This window comes from Pinus tabuliformis, chromosome 2_1 (assembly GCF_031772625.1).
Source record: "Pinus tabuliformis cultivar Carrire ecotype Pingquan chromosome 2_1, CPIR1, whole genome shotgun sequence".
Classification (NCBI taxonomy): domain Eukaryota; kingdom Viridiplantae; phylum Streptophyta; class Pinopsida; order Pinales; family Pinaceae; genus Pinus; species Pinus tabuliformis.
Window position 1 is genome coordinate 455,839,514 of NC_142299.1, and position 25,758 is coordinate 455,865,271.

Below are 25,758 nucleotides of genomic sequence, written 5' to 3' on the forward strand. Positions count from 1 at the left end.
AAACTCTATGAAGCAATTTATTTCGTGGAATGCAATTGTATACCTGGTAGCTCGTGCAAGTATGTAGCCAGTTTTGTAGTCTCGAACAAGCCAATCACGTCTTAAGCTATCTTTCATCTCAAGCCAATGTGGATTCGTGTGAATGGATGTTTAATCTTTAAACTTCTTTTTTGAGTGCAAAAATTGAAGCTATTAAGTATGTAGAGGAAAATTTTCTAAAGGTGAAATCCTTTCCTCAAGTACAATATTAAATCTGTAGAGGTGCAAACTTCTCCTCAAATTCAATCTTTAAACCTCTCTTTTGAGTGCAAAAATTGAGGAAATGTTTGAACCTTCAAATATTTCATCCCTCTCCACCCTTGACCCTTGATAGATCCAAAGTTAAGATTGAGATATGTGGGTTTACCTAATTTTGGAATTAACCCTTCCATATTATTTAATGTTTGTTTCTATTTACTCTTAATATTTACAACATATCAATAAACTTATTTAGTAGAAGCTTCTAAATGGATGTGAAAAAACCTTATTTGTTTCAATCACAATGTTAGCTAAAAGATCACTTGCATGTCAGTTTTCTGTGTCCAAAACATGGGTGTTTGGAATGCTATCTAAACTATTATCTGCATGTTAGTTTGTGTGTCCAACTAATTTAAACATGGAGCATCTTATTTTGAGAGAGTTTTATGCTAACATGTTACCATTGAATTGGGTTGGTGATTCATTCTCAAGATTATATGTTATTAATTAGTCATTTGGCCTATTGGAGGATTAAGTTTTTACTTGCATCCAAATCTTCGCCTTTTATTCTATTTTCAAAGTACTATAAGAACAGTCCATATAACATCTATATTTCTTTTCTCATGCTTGTTTAAATTCCATCAACATTTGTTACATTTTGTAGTTGCCGTGTTGTTAAATTTGTGGAGAAAATTTTCGAGGAATGAAGTATATTGCTCATTGGGAGAGTGGAATTGGTATTAAAACTTGGTTCGTTACGAATTTGTTGTGGATTCATTTTTTCTCGGAACTAATCAAAAGTATTGACTGCAACATTCATGGATGTTGTTATGAAGATCCTCACAATATCCCCTAGAATGGATCGACGTATTTAATCATGTAATCATTTAACACTTAAATTTAGTAGTGTGTTTCCACCCTTAGCCATAGTTTTGGGTGAATGTTTTTGAACGACACAATCATATAGCGTAATTACAAAGCTCAAGTGAAAGGTACTGTCATTCTCTACGGTCAAGCATCTTGAATTGTTGTTGCAATTCATAGGGTGGGATAACAAGAAAATGGATGACATAATCATGTATTGTCTTTACAATGTCAGCATTCAACTCAGCATTGTGAACATTGTGTGAAGTTGAAGGATACCATTGAATCATCTATTCAAATTCAATTGTTTCCTTGCGCCTATTCTTCCATGGGCTTCTTCGCTATGGTATTCATCTACTAGGGTTTCATTGTAAACTCTAGATACAATTATCAAAAGTTTAATATAACAACTAAGTTAGGGTTTCAATCACACCAAAGCATATACACCTAAGGTTTCATTCCTAGAATTTTAAATTAACTATTATAAAGGTTTTATCATCAACCTTAAATTTTCAATAAACCCTAAAGAGCTAGGGTTTTATCGTATGTTACAAATATCATCAACAAAACATAAAAGGTTAGGGTTTTGTAGTCAACCCTAAGGGTTAGAGTTTTACTGGGGTGAACAAAAGATAGATAGTGTAATAAGGGTTCATTTAATTCAAATATTAAACACCCTAAATAAGAATGTGATGTGACAAAAAAAATAAGATAAACCATTTTATTTTATTATGATGTGAATTTTATTATTATATATTTATATATCTATATATATATATATATATATATATAATATATATATATATATATATATATATATATATATATATATATATATATATATATATGTTTAGAAGACAAGGGGAAAACGGCAGGAGCAAGCAGCAAGGTTTCAGAAAGTAGAAATGACTGTTTCTAATGGAGGGCGACAGAGGACGGAGCTCGGCTCCCTCCTACAAGGATGCGGTATCCAACAAAGGCAAAACACCGGTGATAAACAACAAAGGCGTGGTTGGGGAAAAAAACAAAGATAATGATAAGGGGATAGAGGGGACCAAGACCAAGGTAAACAGTAGCATAAAGGACAAGGAGGAAGAAGAAAAAAATCATGGTTCTCGAGACCAAAAGCAAAATGGACCTTGTAAGCCTAAAGCAGAAATCACTCCCAGAATAATATTAAATGATCCTGCTATGCAAGCGCACAGAGAACACATGGGTAACTGTGCCATTATCTATAAATTCATGGGACTATGGCCCACTGAAAAAGCTTTACAAACGTGGATCAAGTATCACTGGAAACCCAAAGGAAGCATTGACCTACATCTTGGGTCAAAAGGATTCTTCACAGTAGTGTTCTCAAACATCGAAGACAAAGGCAGAATATTCAAAGGAGGACCCTACTTTTATGTAGCAGTTGGTCTCTATATGAGGCCTTGGATGATGAATTTCGTCCCAGAGCGGGAAACCTTCACCTCAGTTCCAGTATGGGTAAGGCTATATTCTCTACCTCTTGTTTATTGGTAAGCTGAATCGCTAGCAGCCATTGGCAATAAACTACGGTGTTTTGTCAAATTTCTGAAGCCACAAGAAGAGGGAAATATACCTCCTTTGCAAGAATATGTGTGGAAATGGATCTATTAGAAGCTATTCCAGATGAAGTTATTTTGGAAGTTTTTGATGAGGAATGGGTGCAAACAGTGGACTATGAGCATATCCCATTCAGATGCCATAGACACCATGAACATGGACATCTATTCAGAGTTTTCCCTTTTAGCAAAGCAGACAACAAAGGGAACCTCAATACTGCGAAGGATACAGAAAACTTTCAGAAAGTGGCAAGCAGAGGAAAAGGTGGAAAAAAGAGAATAAATCAACAACAGAAAAACAGGGAGAAGGTCAGTCAAAACAAGTTTCAAGTGCTAGACGAGAATGGAGAAAACACAAAGGAAAATCAATCTCAGGAAGAAGATCCTAATGAAAAAGAAAAGGAAGAAAACAATAAAAAATCTAAAGATATGGGTTATCAAAATGAGACTGTTATGAGTGAAACACAAATGGAGATGGACCAGGAAATGACCCAAAGCGAAATAGATCTGGAAGATCATGAATTATAGGAAATTCTAGATAAGGAAAACATGGATCCAAGGGAGGAATTGAATCAATACCTCCTAAAGAATGCTCTAGAATAAAACAGTTATTTTTATGGAAAACCCAGGAAAGAGGGTTGGATAAAGGTAAAAGTATTCACAAGCAGGAGCACAAAGGTGTAAAAACTATGAAATTAACTCCAGGATTAGCAACTAGAAATCCAGGAAAGAAAAGGGGCAGGAAAAAGCAAAATGAGCTCTTGATGAAGTGTGGAAAGCTAATGATAGATTTGGGTAAGATGAAATACTTAACCAATTACTCTTTCACAAATCTTTAATTATGAAGTTCATATCTTGGAATATCAGAGGTCTAGGTAGTAAAAGAAAACAAAGAATGTTAAGTAACATAATGAAGCTAGCAACACCGGATATAATCTTTATTCAGGAAACAAAATGCTCCATTCAAAAATTAAAGCAAATCCATAGCAAATGGATGGATAGATTTGAGTTTCTCGAAGTGAAAGCAGAGAACACAGCGGGAGGCATCCTTATTCTATGGAAACCCTAAAAAGTCAACATATTAGATGCAGAGGCATCAAGAAATTATTTATCTGTTATTATTCAACCAGTGGGAGTCATGGATACTTTCCTGGTCACAAATGTTTATGGTCCACAAAGAATAGATGAGAAACTAAGACTCTTAAATTCCTTGGTAGAGCTCAGAAGCAAAAATGAAGAAATAACTTGGGTCTTAGGAGGAGATTTTAACATGATTAAATCACTTTCTGAAAAAAAAAGGAGGCACCAGATTGCTTAATAAAGACTCCGAACTGTTCCAAACCTTCACAGATGATATGAATCTAGTTGACTCGGCAACGCATAATGGCCTTTTTACTTGGAACAACAAAATAGGAGGTGAGGCTCAGGTAGCCTCCAAGTTAGACAGATTGTTGACCTTAGAGGAGCTTATGCTAGCAAATAGAGAAATAACAGCTAAATTTCTCCCCTTTAGCGGTTCTGATCACTAGCTGATTCAATTAGAACTCAAGGGGTTTGATTCTCCCAGGAATAAACCCTTCAGGTTTGAGAATATCTGGCTCTCCCACCCAGACTTCATCAGCAACATTGAAAAATGGTGGATTGAAGATCTGCAGATCTAGGGCACTAATATGTTCATCCTACACAAAAGACTGCAACATATTAAATTCAGACTCAAAGAATGGAACAAGAAGGTCTTTGGTAACATTTTTGTGGATAAAAAGGCAGTGGAAACCAAACTACAGGAACTCAATCAAGCATTGATCACAGAGGGTTTTGATAAAGTAAAAAGTCAGCAAGTTGATAAATACCATCAAGAATGGGTGGAATTATGCAAACAAGAGGAAATCTTTTGGAGACAAAAGTCTCGTATTCAACGGCTCAAAGAAGGTGAATGTAATACTAAATTTTTTCATAGATCCACCTTAGCTAGTATAGCTCACAACATAATCTCTTCGATATTGAATGACAATGGAGAGCTCCAAATCTCTCATAAAAATATCAAAGATGTGTTGGTTCAACATTTTAGAAGTATCACTAAGGAAAATAATCCAAACAGAGAGCAATGCATCATAGAAATTACAAAAAATATCCCTAAGGTAGTGTCAAGAGAGGATAATTTAAACTTAACAAACCAGTCACCGAAGAGGAAGTCAGTGAGGTTATTAAAGACATGCAGAATGGCAAAGATCCTGGTCCAGATGGTTTCAATGTGGATTTTTTTAAGGCTTGCTGGAACATTGTCAAGCAGGACATTCTGAATGTTGTGGAGGATTCCAGAAGAAGCAGGACTATTCTGAGAGCCCTCAACACCTCCTTCATCTCTCTGATCCCTAAACAGGATTCAGCCCTGATTGCTAATAAGTATAGACCCATTTCTTTATGCAATGTGGTATATAAGATTATATCCAAGGTATTGGCTAGCAAACTCAAACTTCTTCTTCCTTCTTTAATCTCAGGTGAACAATATGGTTATGTGGAAGGCAGACAAATCCTTAATAATATTATTCTAGTCCACGAGACAGTTCACATGCTAACCAACAAAAAATAGGCTGGTATGATCATGCAATTAGATATTGCCAAAGCCTATGACAAGGTAAACTAGATCTATATCAAGAGGATCCTTTCTGCTTTTGGGTTTGATCACAACTGGGTCAGATGGGTTATGGCTCTAGTTACCTCTTCCAACTTTTCTATTCTGGTGAATGGATCTCCCTCAGATATCTTCACTCCTTCTAGGGGCCTCAGGCAGGGTGACCCACTCTCTCCCTTTCTCTTCATCCTCATGATGGAAGGATTGGGCAGAGCCATAAAGCATGCTAAAGCCTTGGGAAAAATTAAGGGCCTTCAATTAATGGAGAATGGTTAGACAATGACTCACCAACAATTTGTGGATGATACAATACTGCATGGAATTCCTACAGTCAAAGAAGCTTCAGCATACAAACAAATCCTGAATAACTTTCCCTTGGCTACAAGTATGGAAGTTAATCTCTCCAAATCTAATTTTTTTTTCTTAAATACCAACATTTTAATTTAGAGAAATATCTCCAGAATTCAGGGCTTTCAAAGGGATTCCCTCCCTTCAAAGAATTTGGGAATTCCCCTTACAGCCAGGCCCCTGCACAAAAGTATTTCGGAACAGGTGCTCAACAAGATGCAAGAGAAAGTTAAAAAATGGACTATCAGATCATTGAACCTGGACAATAGGTTGATACTGACAAAAGCCATTCTACAGTCAATCCCGATTTTCTTTTTATCAGCCCTCCCAGCTCCCAAAGGTGTCTTACAGCAATTCAGGAATATCTAGAGAGACATTCTCTGGTGCAAGGAAGAAATAGACCCTTGTTTCTTGGGATAAAATCTGCAAACCTAAGAGTCACGGGGGTCTAGGCTTAGATGATCAGGAAATTCTAAGTAATGTACTAGGAGCCAAACTCTGGTGGAGATGGGTTAAAGAACCAGAATCTCAATGGGCTAAAACTTGGAAAGAAAAGAAAAATATGCAAGTTCATGGCAAAAAAATGATCTTATTAGAATGTTTGGAAACATAAAGGGCTCTTACATCTGGAATAAAGCCTAGGAAAATAGAAGCCTAGTACAAGACTACAGTTTCTAGGAAATCAGAGCAGGAGATCTTGCTCTCTTTTGGGAGGACAAATGGCAACAAGAACCAATGTTGTTAAAAGAGGACTATATAATTCTCAAGCAGGAAACAGATTCCCAGGGATTAACCAAAGTTAAAGATTTCTGGAATCTTCCTCACAACTCCAGAAAATGGAGAAATTGTAGAAACATAGACTATAGAGATGACAACCCCCTAAAAACAAAAGCCGAGGCAATTATGAGCATGCGAAGACAAAGGAAAATCTTAGTAACAGAGGGGTAGGATCAGTTAAGATGGGGCCTCAATAAAGAAGGGAGAAGTGTGCAATTCCATAAGAATCTTTTGTTTTAGCTGGGAATTCTTACAGAGGTATAAGCGATCTTTGTACCATAATGAATCATTTTTCCAGCTAAATGTATCAGACATACTGGAATCTTGTTGTAACTTTCGAATAAGTGCCCACACTTCTTCGTCATTCTTCCATTCCTCCCTTGCTTCATTTATCCAATCTGTTTGGATAATAGAAATGGTGCACAACAATGCTTCCACATCCTCATCCTTCCTTGAGAGTGCATCTGCCACCACATTTTGCTTCCCTTTTTTGTAGATGATTTCAAATTCATAACCCAACATCTTTGTGACCCACTTTTGTTGCTCTTCAGAGGATAATCTTTGTTCTAAAAAGTATTTAAGGCTATCATGATCCGTTTTTACCTTGAAGTGTCTTCCCATTAGGTAGGGTCACCATTTCTTAAGTGCATGGAGTATTTCCAACATTTCCTTCTCATAAGTAACTTTGTGTAAAAACTTTCCCTTGATTGGATGACTTTCAAAAGCAATGGGTCTTTCATCTTGCATTAAAACAACACCAATTCCATTTCCTGAAGTATCGCATTCCACAATAAAGGTTTTTGTGAAGTCCGGTGTAGCTAAGACCGGTGCTTGGCACATTGCCTCTTTAAGATGTTTGAATGCCTTTGTTGCTTTTGGAGTCCATGAAAATGCATCTTTCTTCAATAATGTTGTTAGAGGTGCTGCTATTCTCCCATAATTCTTAACAAACTTGCGATAATACCCTGTCAACCAGAGAAATCCTCGCAGATGCTTTATGGATGTGGGAATTTTCCATTCCTTAATGGATTTAATTTTTCTAGGGTCTACCTTAACTCCTTCATGAGATACAATATGACCCAGATATTCCACCTCTTATACTCCAAAGGAACATCTGGATCTTTTTGCATATAATTGTTTCTCCTCCAATAGTTGTAGCACCCTGTCAACATGTTCAACATGATCCTTCCAAGACTTGCTGTAGATTAGTATATCATCAAAAAATACTAACACAAATTTTCTAGGGAATGGTTTGAAAATTGAATTCATCAAACCTTGAAATGTTGAAGGTGCATTGGTAAGGCCAAAAGGCATGACCAAAAATTCATAATGACCCTCATGAGGTCTAAATGCTATTTTCGGAATGTCTTCAATCTTCATTCTGATTTGATGGTATCCTAAACGAAGATCCAACTTGGTGAAGTAAATTGATCCATGCAATTCATCTAGTAATTCATCAATGACAGGAATGGGAAACTTATCTTTAATAGTGAGCTTGTTGAGCTCCCTATAATCTGGACACATGCGCCATGATCCAACCTTCTTCTGCACCAATACGACTGGAGCAAAGAAAGAACTTTGACTTGGTTGAATTATACCAGCCTCTAGCATTTCTGCAACCATATGTTTAATTTCACTCTTTTGGGCATCGGGATATTTGTACGGCCTGGTGTTTGGAGGAACACTTCCTGGAATCAGATGAATAGCATGATCATGATCACGAATAAGTGGGAGACCTTTGGGAGTCTCAAATACCTTGGAATGATTGTCCAAGACTTTTTGGAGATCTGGAGAAATAGATGATTCCACTGTGGACACATCTAGCGAACATAATTGTGCAATTACACCTTCTTGTTCCTTTTTTAGAAGCTTTGTCATACCGTTAGAGCTGATTATCTTTCCGGTTTCCCTGCAATACCCCTTAATTCAACTTCCTTTCCTTCCACAGAAAATTTCATGAAAAGTTCTTGAAAATTAAAAGCTATTGTACCCAAGGATTGTAGCCATTGGACTCCTAGTACAACATCAGCACCTCCCATTGGAATGGAAAGCATTGGGCTAGTCAATGCATATTCTCCCATGGATAGCTTGATATTATGGCACTTTCCCGAGAAATTTATTGTTCCTCCATTTGCAACCATCACTTGACACTCTGGTGCTAGATATAAGAAGCAATTCAATTCTCTTTCTACCTTACAATGAATAAAATTTTGGGTACTTCCTGAATCAATCAACACTATTACCTTTTTCTTCTTGATTTGTCCTTCTATCTTGATGGTTTGAGGAGTGGTAATTCCCACCAATGCATTACAAGATATGGTCGGATTCATTTCTTCTTTATCTAGGCTTTGTTTCTGGAGTATATCCTCTTCTTTTGACCTTTCTTACTCCTTTTCTTCTTCCTCTTCACAATCTATGTAGAATAATTTCTTCTCAGCACACTTATGACCTTTAGTGTATTTTCTATCACAACTGTAACAAAGTCCTTTTGCTCTTTTTTCTTCCAATTGTTGTGGTGTCAACCTTATAGGTTGTGGAATACTAGTGGCAACAACACTTCCGTCTTTATAGTTGTGAGTGGTATGCTTCCTGGTTGCCATAATTTTGCTTTCCATTTTTCTTGCTAACTTGAATGCCTTCTCTAATGAATCAGGTTCCCAAAGGCGAACATCATGTTGGATATTATCCTTTAAATACCCTATGAACACATCAATCCTATGCTCCTCTGGAATATCGTTTACCCTTATGTTCAATTTTTGGAACTCCTCAATGTGCTCCATTATTGAACCCTTTTGTTTGAGACTTATCAATTGGCTAAAAAAAGTGTTGCTTTTTGTATCCTCATAATGTGCTATCAATTCTTCCGTAAAAATTTCCCAAGTGATAAATTGTTTACGAGAGCAAAGTCATTGATACCATACAAACTGATTTGGTTCCAAATATAAAGTTTCAATACGTACCTTTTGTGTGTTTTGCACATTATTGAGATCGAAAAATTGCTCCATCTATAATATCCATGTTGCGGGATCCTTGCCATCAAACTTCCTCATATCAATTTTTGGAATATGGTGGGTCTTTGATCCAACATTAGAGTCTATGGAATCATGATTAACATTTCTTTTGTTCTCATCATGAGTTTCCTTTACTACCCTTTCACCATTACTGACCCTTTATTATAGCAACTTATTCATATTTATCTTCAATTCTTCCATGTCTGTCTTCAAATCTATCTTCAAATCATCCATCTTAGCTTCCACGTCATTCATCTTAGCTTCTACACCTTTCTTTAAACAATCCATATTAGCTTCTACGCCTTTCTTTAAACCATCCATCTTAGATTCTGTTCCTTTTTGTGCAAGGGACAGTTGTTGCACTTGGTCTTGTAATTTTGATATACCATGTTGCATTTCTTCCTCTTCTTCATGAGTCATGCTAGAGCTTTCAGGTTTCTTACTAGGTGTTTGAATTTTCTTTCCTCGAGACATCAGTTACCGATAATAATGCTCTACTATGCCCTTTGAATTCCTTCAAAATAAATTTTCAAACCAAGCTTAAGCAAAAATTTAAGAAAATCTACACACCTCTTTTTCACTTTGTAGGAGCTCGATATTGCCTCTGATGTATCTATGTACTTTTCAATAATCTAGATCTGAATTTATGACCTGCAGTATCCCTCTATGTCCTCCTTCCAATTCCACAAGTCTGACCCAAATTGGATTATCCAAGGAAGAGTTATGTGAAATCTCCCACAGTGACTTGATTATAGACTAGTTCAGTAGAGTGAACTTGTATGATGTGCCACAAGTCACTGTTTCGACCTCTGGATTTAAAAATGCAAAAAAAAAACTACAGTCCTTCCTCTTTCTGTACCTTCTTACGAAATTTCAATTCAATCCCCAGAGAGAAAGTTATGACGCTTTTCCCCTGGTCACCTGTTTGGAATGTAATTCAGGAGTCTGCAAAAAGACCAACTTCCTCAGATCATATCTCAGCAAATATATTTGCAAACAGCTCTAAAATTCGGACTCGAGGTTCAACGTGATTTCTTATCAAATGGGTTTTTTTTGCAACTTCTGAAACGTTTCAGAAAAAAAGATATAGTGAAAATACCACGATGACCTGTTTGGAGCAGCGAAACCCTAGAATCCAAAGCTCTGATACCAAATGTTATGAAACCAGCTCAAGAAAAGATAGAAAAGATAGATCAACGTCTTAGAATTCAGCCTCTTCGAGGGGGAAACCTCCTTTACATTACGTAAATGAACAATTATTGGATGATTCAAATGACAAAACCTCCTTTCTATATATAGGAATCTAAGGAGTCACAATATAACCAAGCCGACCTAACAATAATAATATAAAGCCACAAAAATAACAATAGAGGGATTCTATGGGGCACAGTAATAACAATATGGGGATAATAGGGGCACAACAATATTAATAAGGGGTACAACTACAATAGTAATGGGGTAATCACTAGTATTATAGGGACTCAACAACATTTTACATCTAGGGTTTCTAGAATCTCTACTAGGGTTTCATTGTAAACTCTAGCTACAATTATCAAAAATTTAATATAACAACTAAGTTAGGGTTTCAATCACATGAGAGCATATACACCTAAGGTTTCATTCCTATAAATTTAAATTAACTATTATAAAGGTTTTATCATCAACCCTAAATTTTCAATAAACCCTAAAGAGCTCGGGTTTTATCATATGTTATAAATATCATCAACAAACCATAAAAAGTTAGGGTTTTGTAGTGAACCCTAAGGGTTAAAGTTTTACCCGGGTGAAAAAAAGATAGATAGTGTAATAAGGGTTGATTTAATTCAAATATTAAACACCCTAAATAAGAATGTTGATGATTCATAATCGTAGACATGAGAGAATTAGTAATATAAAACTTTTAAAGATAAAGTGATAGTACATTCTTATATGAAAAATATCTACAACAAATCTTATAATCTTAAAGATACCTTCGATTGATCCTTTTACAAATCTTGTAGGGTTTCCTATTGAAGGGATCCCAATGCAACAAATATTCTTTCTTTTTATTGGAGTCTCCCTCTGAAACAAGCAACAATCCTTAATCTAAGTACCTTTTAGAGCATACTTGCAAAATTTCCTTCCAAGGAAAACACAAGAGAAATGACTTTTGTGTAAAGTGGGGAAGCTCCCTCTAGATCTCACATCAACCTAATCTTTTGGAATATTCCTTTAATTCATCAAAATAACTTAATAAAAATATATATTAAACTTATGGTCCCTAGAAATAAAAAATATTGATCCTAGAGACAAACATAAGCAAAATTATACAATAATAAAAACAATAGCATATACTATGAGTAACAGATATATGAGACTTAATAGAATAAGTCTTTGACATCAGGTTCCTCATTTTAAGACTTCTTTTGAGGATAATGATTAGTAGCAACACTATCTTCATCCCTTTTTCTCTTCTTATTCTTAGAATTATTGGGACATCAGTTCTTATAGTGTCCCATCTTGACATTAAATTACGACTTAAATGCAATTACGAAGGTCGGTACTAGTTACATTTCTGAAAGGGTGGAAGGTGAATATGAAAGATAAAGGCAGTGATACATATTTAAACAGGAACGCAACAAAATACAGAGATAACCATATACACAAAGATGCAGTGGAAATAATACTTCATTTCATTAATGTAAAATATTGAAATATGCTTACAAACAAAAATGGAAATAAATCAGTGAGGGCGATGGTAGCATATCTCTGAGAAGAGATCTGGTAGCTACATGCCTCTGAACTATGTTACAATGAGACTTGAAGGCCTATTTATTTTTGAGAAACAATGGAAAACCCTTAACATCCCAAAATCTAAACCTAGAAGATGAAACGCCAAATTGTGGGACCCATTTTGGGTAAGTTGATACATCAACTTCCTGGGGTCGTAACTTTGGCACCCGATCTCTATTTGACACGTACAATAGCTCGTTACAAAGATCTATACGAACACTATAACTTTGGGAAGAGAAATTATAGTCCATGGACCTATCTTTCTCCCATATTTCCCCAAAAAACGTTATTTAGGGCCTAAAAACGGCTCCATAAGTTTAGGACCCGAAAAACTGCTAAAAGTAGTAAATTTTGCTACAATTACAGAAACTAGAAAACTAAAAGAGATAGTTGTGGGGGTCCAAATGGGATAGGTGAGCGGCTACCAACATCCACCTGGATCATTCCTCCCCCCTGTTGAGGTATAAAATGTGTCTTTTAAACTCCTGTTTATCCTACATTAATTATCAATCCAGGTTCAATTTTTTATTTCAAGAGTGTAGTTAGTTTGAGGCGGGAAATTTATTTCAAGAATAATGTTTTCTAATTTGCAATATGGTGCTAAATACAAGAGTAAACAGATGCTTGAAATAAAATCTAATTGCAATCAAAAGAAACTTCATGCTCTGAAACTTAAATCATTCACTCAAAAAACTACAACAATTTATTAGTCAAGGATGCAATAGTGATAACTCTTTCCTCTGTCAATTGATATAAATGAAATCAAATATAAAGAAGATCCATAATCTGAGAACTTAGACAGTGATAGCCAATGTCCTTTACAGTTGTTGATCTTACACTCCACACTAAAGCAATTAACTGGAAATGATAGATCACTAATGCTGCTAATAGAAATGTAGTAAAAACGCTCACTGCAAAATACTTAAAAGAAAAAACAAATACTTGTAGGAAAGAAATAACACCTATCTACTATGAGTGAACAACAATGCTAACTTAATAGAAATGAACAACAATGCTAAATGAATAGAAATCTGTAATGAACGAAAGAGTCTGAAGTAAACAACGAAGCTTTATAACCAGAATGAACAACATAAAAACTTAAGTTGTAATGAATAGTAATCTTGTTATGGTGGAAGAAAATGGCAACACGATACAATTATAATTTCATGCATGAAATGATTTCAGGAAAATGTAAAGGAACGAGAAATTACAAAGAAATGCGATTAAAAGCAATGAAAATTAAATCAAATCATTACACGACTGGAACTATAAAATAATGGTACAGTTAGCAAGTGGATCCGCCAGGGCCGGGCCCTTAGCTGCTAGTGAAGCACTGTCGGGCTAATTCAGTAGGAAGGAATGGAACAACAACTGACTTATATATTGATCATATGAAAATGTTTACAAGAAACTGTACTCTGTTTTGATTAACGAGAGTTGATGATCAAAGTAGTAATTACAACAATAAATTCTACAAAATGATAATTCATCCCCCTGGGCTACAAGCTTTGTCCCTTTTTATAATGGCCAAGTGTATATATCAAGAGTACCTATGAGTTTTGAAGCAGTGATCCCTCAGGATCCTTTGATCCTGAGGGATTCACTCTATCACTGATTTCCATTTTATCATTTTGTCTTCTTGCGCTGATGCTGCGCTTTCCCTTTCTTCTCCTGGACTATGTGCTCCAATCTTGATCTTCTTGTCTGGATATAGCTTCCTATGGAAGGGACAACAATTTCTTCTACTTTGTCTTTTCCTCCCGAATAGTGGTTTTCCATTTCCCTCATTTTCTATATAGAAAAAGACAATAATCTATTATTTTGTATCGATCACAAATCTCCTTAATTCTACTATGATTCTTTAACATATTACCATTTTAGAATGTAAAGGAGCTATGGTTCAAAGGAAAAGATAAAGAAATAAATGGCAAATACATACCTTTTCCATCGCTCAACACACCCGCCTGCTTACCCTTTTTCATGCCCTCATGAAAACCATGTAATTTACATGCAAGGTAGTTACGAAATAGGCTGGAGAGGGATTTTCATGAAGTGGTCTAAAACCATTATGTGTAGCTAAAACTTAAAAAATGCACCCTATCTACCCTTCAGGTAATTCATAGATGGACTTATATTCTACTGTAGGATACCAAATAATAGGGCTTCGAAATCTACAACCTAGCCAATACAGTCCTTCCATCAAGATGAGGTTACTATATGTGACCGGGCGGTCGATAGCTAACTTAAAATTTTTGTAATTGAATGGTGCTCTGTCCTGAATATTCTAATCAAAGGTCTTCCATCGAAGTTTAGCTGCTGCTACGGCATGGTCTTTGATAGACAGGAAATATTCTACCCCTTGCTGGACAATGTGTTTGTGGATGGGTCCCAATGCCTGGATCACACTCTCCTTTTTCATTAGGCTTTTATGCTTAGTCCACAGTTGTAATGGGTTTTTCAGTTCACCCCTAACCCAAAGGTCTAACCTGTTTTCTTGTCTCTGAATAGTGTTATAGGCCATGATCCACTTTAATTGGTTGGTAGCAAATGAAATGAATGCTTGAAACTAGATATCTCCCACAAAAGGACTGGGATTCTTCTCCATTTCCTCTTCCGAGATAAAATTATGCAAATAAAATTCACAAAGTAAACACTGAACTTTGACTCCATAGTGTTTACAACAATTTATAAAATCATCAACAGTTTTCAAATCTATAGGTTTCCCTACCTTAACAGCTTTAATTTTTAACTGCAAATATCTTTCTAATAAAAACAAAGCATAATTTTTGGCAGGGGGCCTACATGTTAGGACATCTGTATATAGAGAACAGAGAATATCCATTTGACTCCTTACTATTTTTAGTCTATTTGTTACCTTTTCAAATTTTTCCTCTACCCTCCGACATTAAATATCGAAGGCCTCACACTTCGATGCATTGATGTTCTTTACTTGTCGCTATAATTTTTGATATTTTTCCTGAGGAACAGTCTCTTCTGTGAGCTTTTCTATAGTCTGTTGAGCCTGTGCCAGATCCTCTTGGAGTTTTACTACCCTAGGGTCATTGTCCGTCGAAACAATTTTGGGTTGAAGATCTACTTGGATCTTCTTATTGCGACATCTGGTTCCTACAATCCATGTCTCTTTATCATAAATTGTCTGGTCAGTCGTGATGCTAGAGGATAGTGCCTCTGTCTAGACATCCTTATTACAGACTGGTGTATCTTCTATTTGGGCCACTGCGTCTGTAACATCTGCATGTTGTTCCTTGTTGTCTTGAATGGGTATGGGCTCGGTTTGAGTCCTCATGGCCTTTATTTTTATGGGGTTTTGTTTGGGTGGCTGCATCTCTTGTTCTTGGGGTTATTTTTGAGATTTTCCCCATTTTTAGGGCTCTCATCTACTATCTGAGTTGTTTTACTACATTTAGTAGCCTTTGTTGTTCCTTTTGCAGCCTCTTAATTTCATTCATCTTCTTCTTCTTTTTATTGGGAGGAACAGTTGTTTCCTTGATTGGACTTGGCTGCTCAGCTAGGTTTTGTTCTTCAGGGACTGTGCCGTCACCCTAGCTTGTTTCCATATTTTCTGTTTGGAACACTTCTTCAGTGTTCTCGTCATCCTCATTAGGTTCCTCAGGGGAGGTAACCCTGGTTTTATCTGCCACTTCCCGAGTGGCTTCTGCTTCTTCTTATTCCTCGTCATTGATCTCCTCAGATGCACTCTTACTGTGAACAAAGTGTTCCCGTGATTGTGCTTCTTCTTCTTCATCATCGTTCATCTCCTTGGATGCACTCTTACTATGATCAGAGTGTTCCTGTGATTATGCTTCCTCAATATTGAGGTTGAGCGGGCTCTGGGGTTGAATATACTCACCCATATTAGCAAAAATTTGGGCCAATTCATCTTCCTACACTACACTTTGTAGTGGACTTGTGCTGGAGGTTACGGGAAGTTCTTCTTCCTCGCTTTCTTCCTCACTAGAGTGCTTAGTTTCTTCCTCCAATTCCTCTTCCAATTCTTCTTCCACGTTTCCCCTCCTTCGAGATGTGGGGGTTGCTCATCCTCGGAGCCCTGTATTTCTAAGGGTTGGCTACTGTTATCTTGGAGATTTCCCAACATTTCCCTGCTTCTCCCCAATCTCGAGGACTGTCTACATTTCTGTGGTCTAGTTGATGTCATGGTGGTTCTTTTTTTTTTCGGGGCTGGTAAGGCCAATCCCCCGTCTATTGAAAATACCAATTCTTCCCAACTAGTTTGCTACTAAGTAAGACTATAATTGACTATTAATCGAATTAAACCATGATGACTTACTACCATTTCTGTATGACATGATTTCCTTATGCTCCGAGCAGTGTCATTCAATAAAAAATTTAAATGTGTAGGAAAATTTACAGCACATCTCTGTCTTAATACTACTAATAATTTGATATGACGTGGTCTTACCACATCCTTTCTCCCATCGCATGTGATGCAGCTTTTCACTATTCTGGCTAATTTTTCCCATGGTTCTCCTAGGGTTATAGGCATGACTTCTTTTCCTTTGACGGTAAGATTCTGTCCTTCGTCCCGAAAGATAGTTATGGCCTCTTGAAGTCTCACTTTTTTCTGGGTCCATATTGGTCCAACAGCTGGTAGTCCAGATACTTCAGTAGTTACCGCATCTGTTACTATTATTTCCCTTCCCCTAACCATGGAACGATCTTCCTGCAAATTCTCCAGAAATTCGATGGCCACCGTTTCATGGGACTGTTGTAGTCGGGTAAGGTAGGTAATCCATCCTGCTTTCTCTAGAATTCTTGTGTAGCATTAGAAATTGTCATCACCTGCTGTTTGCTGCATACTGATCTTCCTCCCATTTTGTCTAAGCTTAGCAGACTGTTAATTTTTATAGAGCAAAACACAGAAATGACAATGGAAAAGAAAAGTTGTGCATATTCGAAAATATCAATATCGTTAAACTTGCTATTTCCGAGATCTAGTGGAGTCATAGTACCTCCAAATAGGGAATTGCCACCTATGCCAGTATATTTTGGAGGTCACCTATACCCCCACGAAATATGATAGGTTGTCCTCGATAGGCAAATGGAGGAGCAGCGTACTAGACAACAATCATACAGTAAAAAAAGGGAACGGTGTATATATCCATGACATGATTGCAAAAATTAGCGAATTACTGAAATCGAGGCTTATGATGAAAATTGCAAATAGATATGGAAATGCTATGAAATGATGCAAAAAATAGGGAAGAGGACAACTGTCGTAAGTAAAAATGCTTAAGCGGTCATTATCCACTTTAACCATCATGATTGATTTTCAAATAATATTTCATGTGTAAGAGGTTTGAAAGGGTTTTAAAACATAATCTCATTTGAAATCAAGATAAGGATATAAGAAAAGGGTTTATAATGGCTATTGATGTGTGAGAAATATGACTATAATACCATCAACAGAGCTTTGTTGACCACAGGTGTTCATAACCTTGACAAAGTTACTTTTTCAGCCTTTGACCATAATCCTTTATGTATGTCTAGGAAAGTGCTTTGTGATGTCAAAATGGGGCTCATTGTGTTGGCTTGGTAACCAGATGAATCACAATGCCATTCAGTAGGAAGAAGTGAAAGGTGGGCAGGTCGGCTCATGATGAGACCTCTTGTTCCAAGGACTTTTTTATTTTTCTGATGTGCCTCTTGGATCATATCATGGTAGGCTGGGTCTTAATGAGACCCCTTATCCTTCTTCTGACAAATCATAGAATTGTTAGTAATCATATAGATATATATTTCTTCTTCTTCTTCTTTTCTTTTTCTTTTATATAGCACTTTCCTATTTATATACATAGGATGGCTCAACATTCCTTAAGAGTAGGGATGATAGAAGAAGTCTGAACATCTCAATAGAATAAAATATGCCCTTATTCTTATTCAATAATAATGATCAAAGAGAATTATGAAGATTAGGGAAGAACCAACAAGATAAAAGTAACCAATCAAATTAGTTTTAGTGAAAACAAAGACAGAAAAGTGATATAAATAGTTGTGTCCTTTCCTCTTTTCTCTTATCAATACAAAGCTATTTCTCTAAAGATAATGATTTTTCTTTAGTTTGTTGATTTCAGTATCCTCTAGTTTTTTTGTCCTTGCATAAATTTATATTTGTGCCTTGAAGAAATCATGAGCAGTGAACCATCATTCACAAAAATTCTCTAAGTGATGTTCTTTAAGAAGCACACATACAAAAAATGCACTCAAAAAGTGTTGTTCCTTAGATGGAACAGTTGTTGTTCCTTAAGAGGAACATCAAAGAGAACATTTGCAAGAAAAACTACGGTTCCTTTAAGAGGAACAACAGACAAAAGAAAATTTTAAACTTAAAATTGTTGTTCCTTAAGAGGAACAACAGTTGTTCCTTAAGAGGAACAAAAGTTGTTCCTTAAGCGGAACAACAAATAAAGCAAGCGCGAAATGAAATACCGATCCTTCGGTGGAATAGCCTAAGAACATTCCAAATCGAGACTGTTGTTCCTTCAGAAGGAAGAAAAGAAAATAAAAAATGTGAAGGGGGTTGTTCCTTTAAAAGGAACAACAAAAACAATCTGGCAGAAGTGTTGTTCCTTTAAGAGGAACAACAAAAACAATCTGGTGGAAGTGTTGCTCCTTTAAGAGGAACAACAAAAATAATCTGGCGGAAGTGTTGTTCCTTTAAGAGGAACAACAAAAATGCAAGCGGAAGTGTTGTTTCTTAAGAGGAATGACTATTGTTCCTTAAAAGGGACGAAAATTGTTCCTCTAAAAGGGACAACAAAAATAATCACATGGAAGTGTTGTTCCTTTAAAAGGAACAACAAAAATAAAGACACAAAAAGTGATGTTCTCTAAGAGGAATGGCTATTGTTCCTTTAAAAGGAACAACAAAAATAAAGACACAGAAGTGTTGTTCCTTTAAAAGGAACAACAAAAGTAAACATGCAAATGTGTTGTTCCTTAAGAGGAATGGTTGTTGTTCCTTTAAGAGGAACCGTAGTTATTCCTTTAAAAGGAATAGCAAAAATAAACATGCAAATGTGTTGTTCCTTAAGAGGAACGGTTGTTGTTCCTTTAAGAGGAATAACAGTTGTTCCTTTAAAAGGAATAACAAAAATAAACAAGGGTGTGGAAATGTTGATCCTTCGAAGGAATAGCAGCTATTCCTTTAGAGGAACAACGGTTGTTCCTTTGAAAGGAACAGAAAATATTATGAAATACGTAGAAATGTTGTTCCTAAAGAAGAATGCATGTTGTTCCCTTAGAGGAACAATAGTTGTTCCTTTAAAAGGAATAGCAAACAAATGTAAGCACTCAAAACTGTTGTTCCTTAAGAGGAACAGCTATTGTTCCTTCGAAGGAACAACAACTTTTCCTTAAGAGGAACAACAATAAAAATTTGTAAATAAACAGTGTATACAGGCAAAATTAAAGAGAAAAATTTATATAAAAAATTCAGAAACAAAAGAATTATTCAGTGAACTACTGCTGAGGAGGGGTTATCTTCCTCAGCAAGAATATGCATAGTGGAATCTTCCTGTAAATGTTGGTAAAAGGATTCCCGAGTGAGGCGTTTTTGGTAAAGTTGCACTCGATGACCATTTTCTTTGAACGAATGTCCAGATCCATCAATGGTAGTCAATATAATGGTGCCATTGTCATGTACTTTCTGTATCTCATAAGGTCCAAGCCATCATATCTGGAGTTTTCTTGGGAAATCCTAAAACCTAGAATCGTATAGGAGTGCCCAATCTCCTTCGTGGAAGATTTTATTTTTGATAAGGGCGTCGTGTCATTTTTCTCTCTGATGTTGAATTAATGCAGTGTGTTGAAGAGCTGAGAGCATAATTTCATCTAGCTAGTTGATTTTTTGTAATCTGCTAGTTTGGGCTTCATTTAAATTCAAACCCACCTCCTGTGTTCTTCTTAATGTTTGTATTTCGAATTCTATTGGAAAGATGGGTTCTTTTCTAAATACTAGTTGATATGGTGAATGGCTGGTGGTATTTCTCCACATTGTTCGGTATGCACAAAAGGCCTCTAGCACTCTTGAAGCCCAATCATGCCTGTGCGATGCAACTGTTTTTGTCAGTATTTCTTCTATCACTTTATTCGTGCTCTCTACATGGCCATTTGCCTGTGGGTGATATGGGGTGGTAATTTTGTGTTGAATGTGGTAATTTTTTTAATGTTGCAACGATTTTATTACCTAAAAATTGTGGTCCTCCATCTGTGATTATGTCCCTTGGGAGGCCATATCACACAAATATTTGGAAAAGGAAATGTATTATAGAATCCTCTGTAGCTCTTAGAAGCGCCTCTACTTCTACACATTTGGTAACATACTCTGTTGCTACTATAATGTATGTTTTCTGATTTGATGATGGGTTAATCAGACTAATAAAATCGAGTGCCCAACGCTCAAATGGCTCGATTACTAATTGTGGATTTAACGGTATTTCATCGGACTATCTAGGGCGTCCCGCTCTTTGGCAACTATCACAGACTTAAACAAATTTCTTATCATCTTTAAAGATTGTAGGCCAGTAATAGCCTATTTGTAAAACCTTGTGACCAATCCTATAGTTTGTGAAATGTCCACCACATGGTACATCATGGTAAGCTTTCAGAATGTCAAATATTTCATCTTCCCGAATGCATATTTAGATGTGCATATCCTCCCCTACATGAAATAGGTAGCCCCTGATCCAAGAAAATCAGATACAACACTGCACTATCTATTTTTGTTTGGGCATTAAATGCTTGGGTAATTTACCTACTGGTAAATAATTTGCAACATCAGTGTACCATGGTGTTCTAACAATAACAACAAATAAATGTTCATCTAGGAATTAATCTTCTACTACTGCTGTGTTCACTGGCTTTGGCATTCGTGAGAGAAAATTAGCTACAGGATTATATTTTCCAAGTCGATATTTTATTGTGATGTCAAATTCCTTTAATAAAATCAACCATCTTGTTACTCTACCATTTATAACTGGTTTATTTGCTAAGTATTTTATGGCAGGGTGATCTGTACATAAAACTACATGATACCTAGTTATATAATGTCTAAACTTATTTACATCATGTATTACAACTAAAAATTCTTTTTTCAGTCACAATATCGTTTAATTCAGTAGGAGATAGATTCTTGCTAGTATAATAAATTGCATATGGCTTTTTATCTTCTTCCTGCCCAAGGACTACTCCAATAGTTGTGTCTGAAGCATCAGATAAAATTTGGAATGGAAAATCTCAATTTGGGCCCCTTAGCACGAGGGTTATCGATACAAGCTTTTTTAGATCCTCAAAAGCACGGTCACACTTATCTATCCAAATAAAATCAACATTTCTAGTTAGTGCGTATAGAGGTGCAACTATTTGAAAAGAAATGCTCTATGAATCTTCTATAATAACTAGAAAATCCCAGAAAACTGCGTACCTTTGTTTGTGTGGTAGGAGTAGGTATTAACAAAATTATCTAAATTTTAGCTGGATCTAATTTTATTCCATCTGCTGAGATATAATGACCTAATATGAGTCCCTCAGTCATCATCATATGACACTTTTCATGGCTCAAGAAAAGCCTGGTGGAAATACATCTTTGTAGCACCTTTTCCAATGTGTCTAGTGCTAGCTCAAAATCATCTCCATATGGTGTGAAATCATCCATATATACTTCGATCCCTTCATTTATTAAATATGAAAAGATGCTGAGGATGGTCCTCTGAAATTTGGTAGGGGCATTGCATAGGCAAAAGGGCAGGACTCTGTAAGAAAATGTTCCCCAAGGACAGGTAAAAGTAGTTTTATCCTGGTCTTCAGGGGGAATCTGGATCTGATTGTATCCACTGAAACCATCTAAGAAAGAAAATAATTTATTTCCGGCTAACGTGTCTAATACCTAATCAATGAATGGAAGGGGAAAGTGGTCTTTCTGGGTTGCTTTGTTTAATTCTCTGTAGTCTACACATATCCTCCACTTTCCATTCTTCTTTTGCACCACTACTAGTGGAGAGACCCACTTGCTGTTAGATATTGGGTAAATAAAGTTTACATCTAAAAGTTTTTGTAATTCAGCTTTCACAATATCCTTAAGATGAGGGTTTAGACTTTGTTGGGTTTGGTGAACTGGTCTAGCATCCTTTTCTATATAAATGTGGTCCGCACACAGCTGGGGATCAATTCCTTTCATGTCCAGGTAATCCCATGCAAATGCTTCCTTGTATTTTCTCAGTAGTTGGACCAGCTTTTCTTCTTGTTCAGGAGTCAGGTTTTTGTTAATGTTCAAGGTTTTTCCTGGCTCAATATCTATAGTTTTGTTGTTTGAAACAGAGGTAGTAGGTATTGATTGATCATGAGTGTCTTTGAGGGGATCTTCTTCTAGTTCGTTATCAAATGTTGCCTCTATCATGTGACATTGGACATGGGATCTGGTTTCTGGTTAGTTAATGAAATTGTTAATGTTGTCATCCTCTATTTGGTCTTTAAATTCGAGGGCATCTTCTATGGTTAAAGGCGATCTAATGTTTTCTGTGAGATATGATACAAGTTGTTTTTTAGTTTTCATTATTGTTAGGCTTGGTTGGGCTAGAGGGTATAAAGCTAAGTTCTTGACGTTACTCCCTCTAGTTATAGTCATACTGCCTTATTGGCAGCCAATGTAAGCATTAGCAGTTGCTAGCCAAGGTCTACGTAAGATTAAAGGGTGTCCATCTAGCCAGTTTTTGGGATTAATTATTAGAAAGTCTACAGGGTATTCGTAGGAGTCTACAGAAACCATTATATCATGTAGTGTGTCTTCTGGTCTGATTACCAATCGATCAGCCAACTCCAATAAGGTTGTGGTTGGATCTAATGATGTAATACGAAGCTTTTAACAAGTCGTGGTTGTTAGGATATTGATTGCAGCTCCTAAATAAACTAAGGCATTTGGAAAGGAGTGTCCATTGATTTTCACTGTAACTATAGGATTCCCTGTGTCCTCATATTTTACGGGTGCCTCTCTTCCTGATAGTAATTCAGATAGGGTTCCGACTACTTGGACAGTTGGGTTAGTTTTTATTCTCCTCTTTGGATTTTTTATACATAACTCTTTGATGGTTTTTGCGTAGATTGGGATATCTTGGATAGCCTATAAGAGTGGGATCTTTATACATAAATTTCTTAGTTCTCCCAGAAGATCAAAGTCATGATGTTCTATTGGTTTTGGTATGATTAGTCGTTATGGGAATGGGGGAGAAGAAGTGGTTTCTTGGTCGTGAGTTTGTTATCTAACAACATCCTCTTCTTGTAGTGGTTGTTCTAAAGGTAATGGATTTTCAACTTGAGAATTTTTATCTCCCTCAGTTTCTATTATGCGCCTATACCTTAATTGAAGGTCGTTGCAGTCCCTTAACTTGGTTTCTAGCTCTAGTGCTTCGATTATTTGAACATATTAAACTGGTCTATTATTAGGGTTCAGGTTGGGTTGGGCTGGGAATTGCGGTCTTAAGTTGGTCTGGGGATTTTGTTGCAATGTATATGGTGCTGGCAGTGTAGGTTGAGGGAGAGGAATTTTTCCAACTGGATGATTTATCGGTCTTTCCCAGGTTTGACTCTGCGAGGTGGAGGGTGACCATTGTGTCAGATACACATTATTTTGCCAAAATGGTGGACAGTAAGGAAAGTTCAGCCAATTGGTTTGATTTGGCCATGGTGATGTGGAAAATGGCTACTGTGACCAACTGGGGAAAGGTGGCTAATTTTGCCACATTCCATTATATTGCTGAGCATTATACTCAGGAGACTCAAAAGAAGAGGATGGATTGATAGGCATACCTGTTCGTCGTGGCTGCCATTGACGGTGTTGATTGAGTAGGTATGCTCGTTTTGTTTCTTCTTCCACTTCCTTGTAGACTGCTTTCAATGCCGAGAGTGAGGGGAAACTTTCTGTGGAGTGATCTTTCATGCAGATGGTGCAGAATTGGATTGTATCCAGTGGGCACTCTTTATGGCTGTGCTTCTTTCTACATCTTGGGAAGAATATTGCCAGATTTTTCTCTGCTTCTGCTTGCTTTTGTTTAGCTTGCATAATGTCGAGCTGCGTTGTTAGAGACCCTAGAATATCGGTTTTGAAATCTTCTAGTAGATTGATGATTTTTGCACGAGTTATCCCTCCATCAGAGATCTTGTTATCGATTTTAATCATGTCACACTCTGCTGGTTTTAGTCTTGTGCTGCCTCTCGAACTCCTGATACATAAACCAATAATGGCAGCAAAATTTTCCTGATATATGTCACCTTTGCCCATAATGTTTAATGTTTCAACCCATTGTTTTTGGAAATAATACTGAAAGGGGGGGGTGAATCAGTATTATCAAATCAATATAACTTTTCACTTTCCATATTAAGATTCATCTGTGATGCAACAAGTATATATCCAGTAAACATATGATTCAGTCAGTTGATCTCTAATGAGTGCATCAAAACCTTATTAACCATATGAGCAGTAAACTGAAGCAGTAAAATAGAACAGATCATCACACACAAGAATCACACATGAACACCATGATGTAAGGTGGAAACCCAATGTGGGTGAAAACCACCTGCTGCAAGTTGTTTCAATCTTCTTTAATAAGAAATACCTTTTACAATAGTTCTGGACTGGTGCAGACTTATACCAATACACAGGATTCTACCTGCAGAAGGCTACAACCTTCTCTCATTCTCCAAACTCTCCTAGAAGGGAGCTACAACCCCCTTTGCTCTTGTACTAGCCGATCAATTTACTAGTATGCAGGTTGCTACCTGCTGAAATGCTCCAACCTTTACTTATTTTCCAGCTGCTACTAGAAGGGAGCTACCACCCCCTTGGCTCTTGTACTAGCTAATGTACTAGTACGTAGGTGCTAACCTACTGAAGGCTACAACCTTCTCTTTCTTCCTCCAAGTACCACATTTCATAAATTTTTAGACTGGATCCATGAACATCAACCAATCATCAAGTATTTCTGCATCAAACAATCTCCTTTTCACCAATTAGCACTGAATCAAGTAGACACTTCTCTGAAAGATGTACCCAAAACACATTTACAGTAACCACACAACAAATTCTGGACCCAAAACACTGCAGCAATAAACAGAAGTAGTTAGATCACAACTAAAAAGATATAATCTACTTCAACAACCTGAAACCTGCATGCATACACTTCTGTGCTTGGGAAAACCTATGTATATGTTGTTTGCATTCACTGAACCAGCATATATACGTGCCTTTGCTTCACTGAACCTGTGTACAGATCTATAAAGGATAATTCACTCTTTCAAATATTCAGACACTAATTAACCCAGATTATCAGCTTTATAGATCAAGCATGCGCCACATATAATAGATCAAAATCATACAAAGATATTATCATTCAAGCTTAAGGATTATGACCCATCAATAAAACTTATCCTTCTTTATGCGCTAAGGTTCCTCCTTCATTCAGATCCAGATCTGCACCATAACCCAATCACAAATATTTCA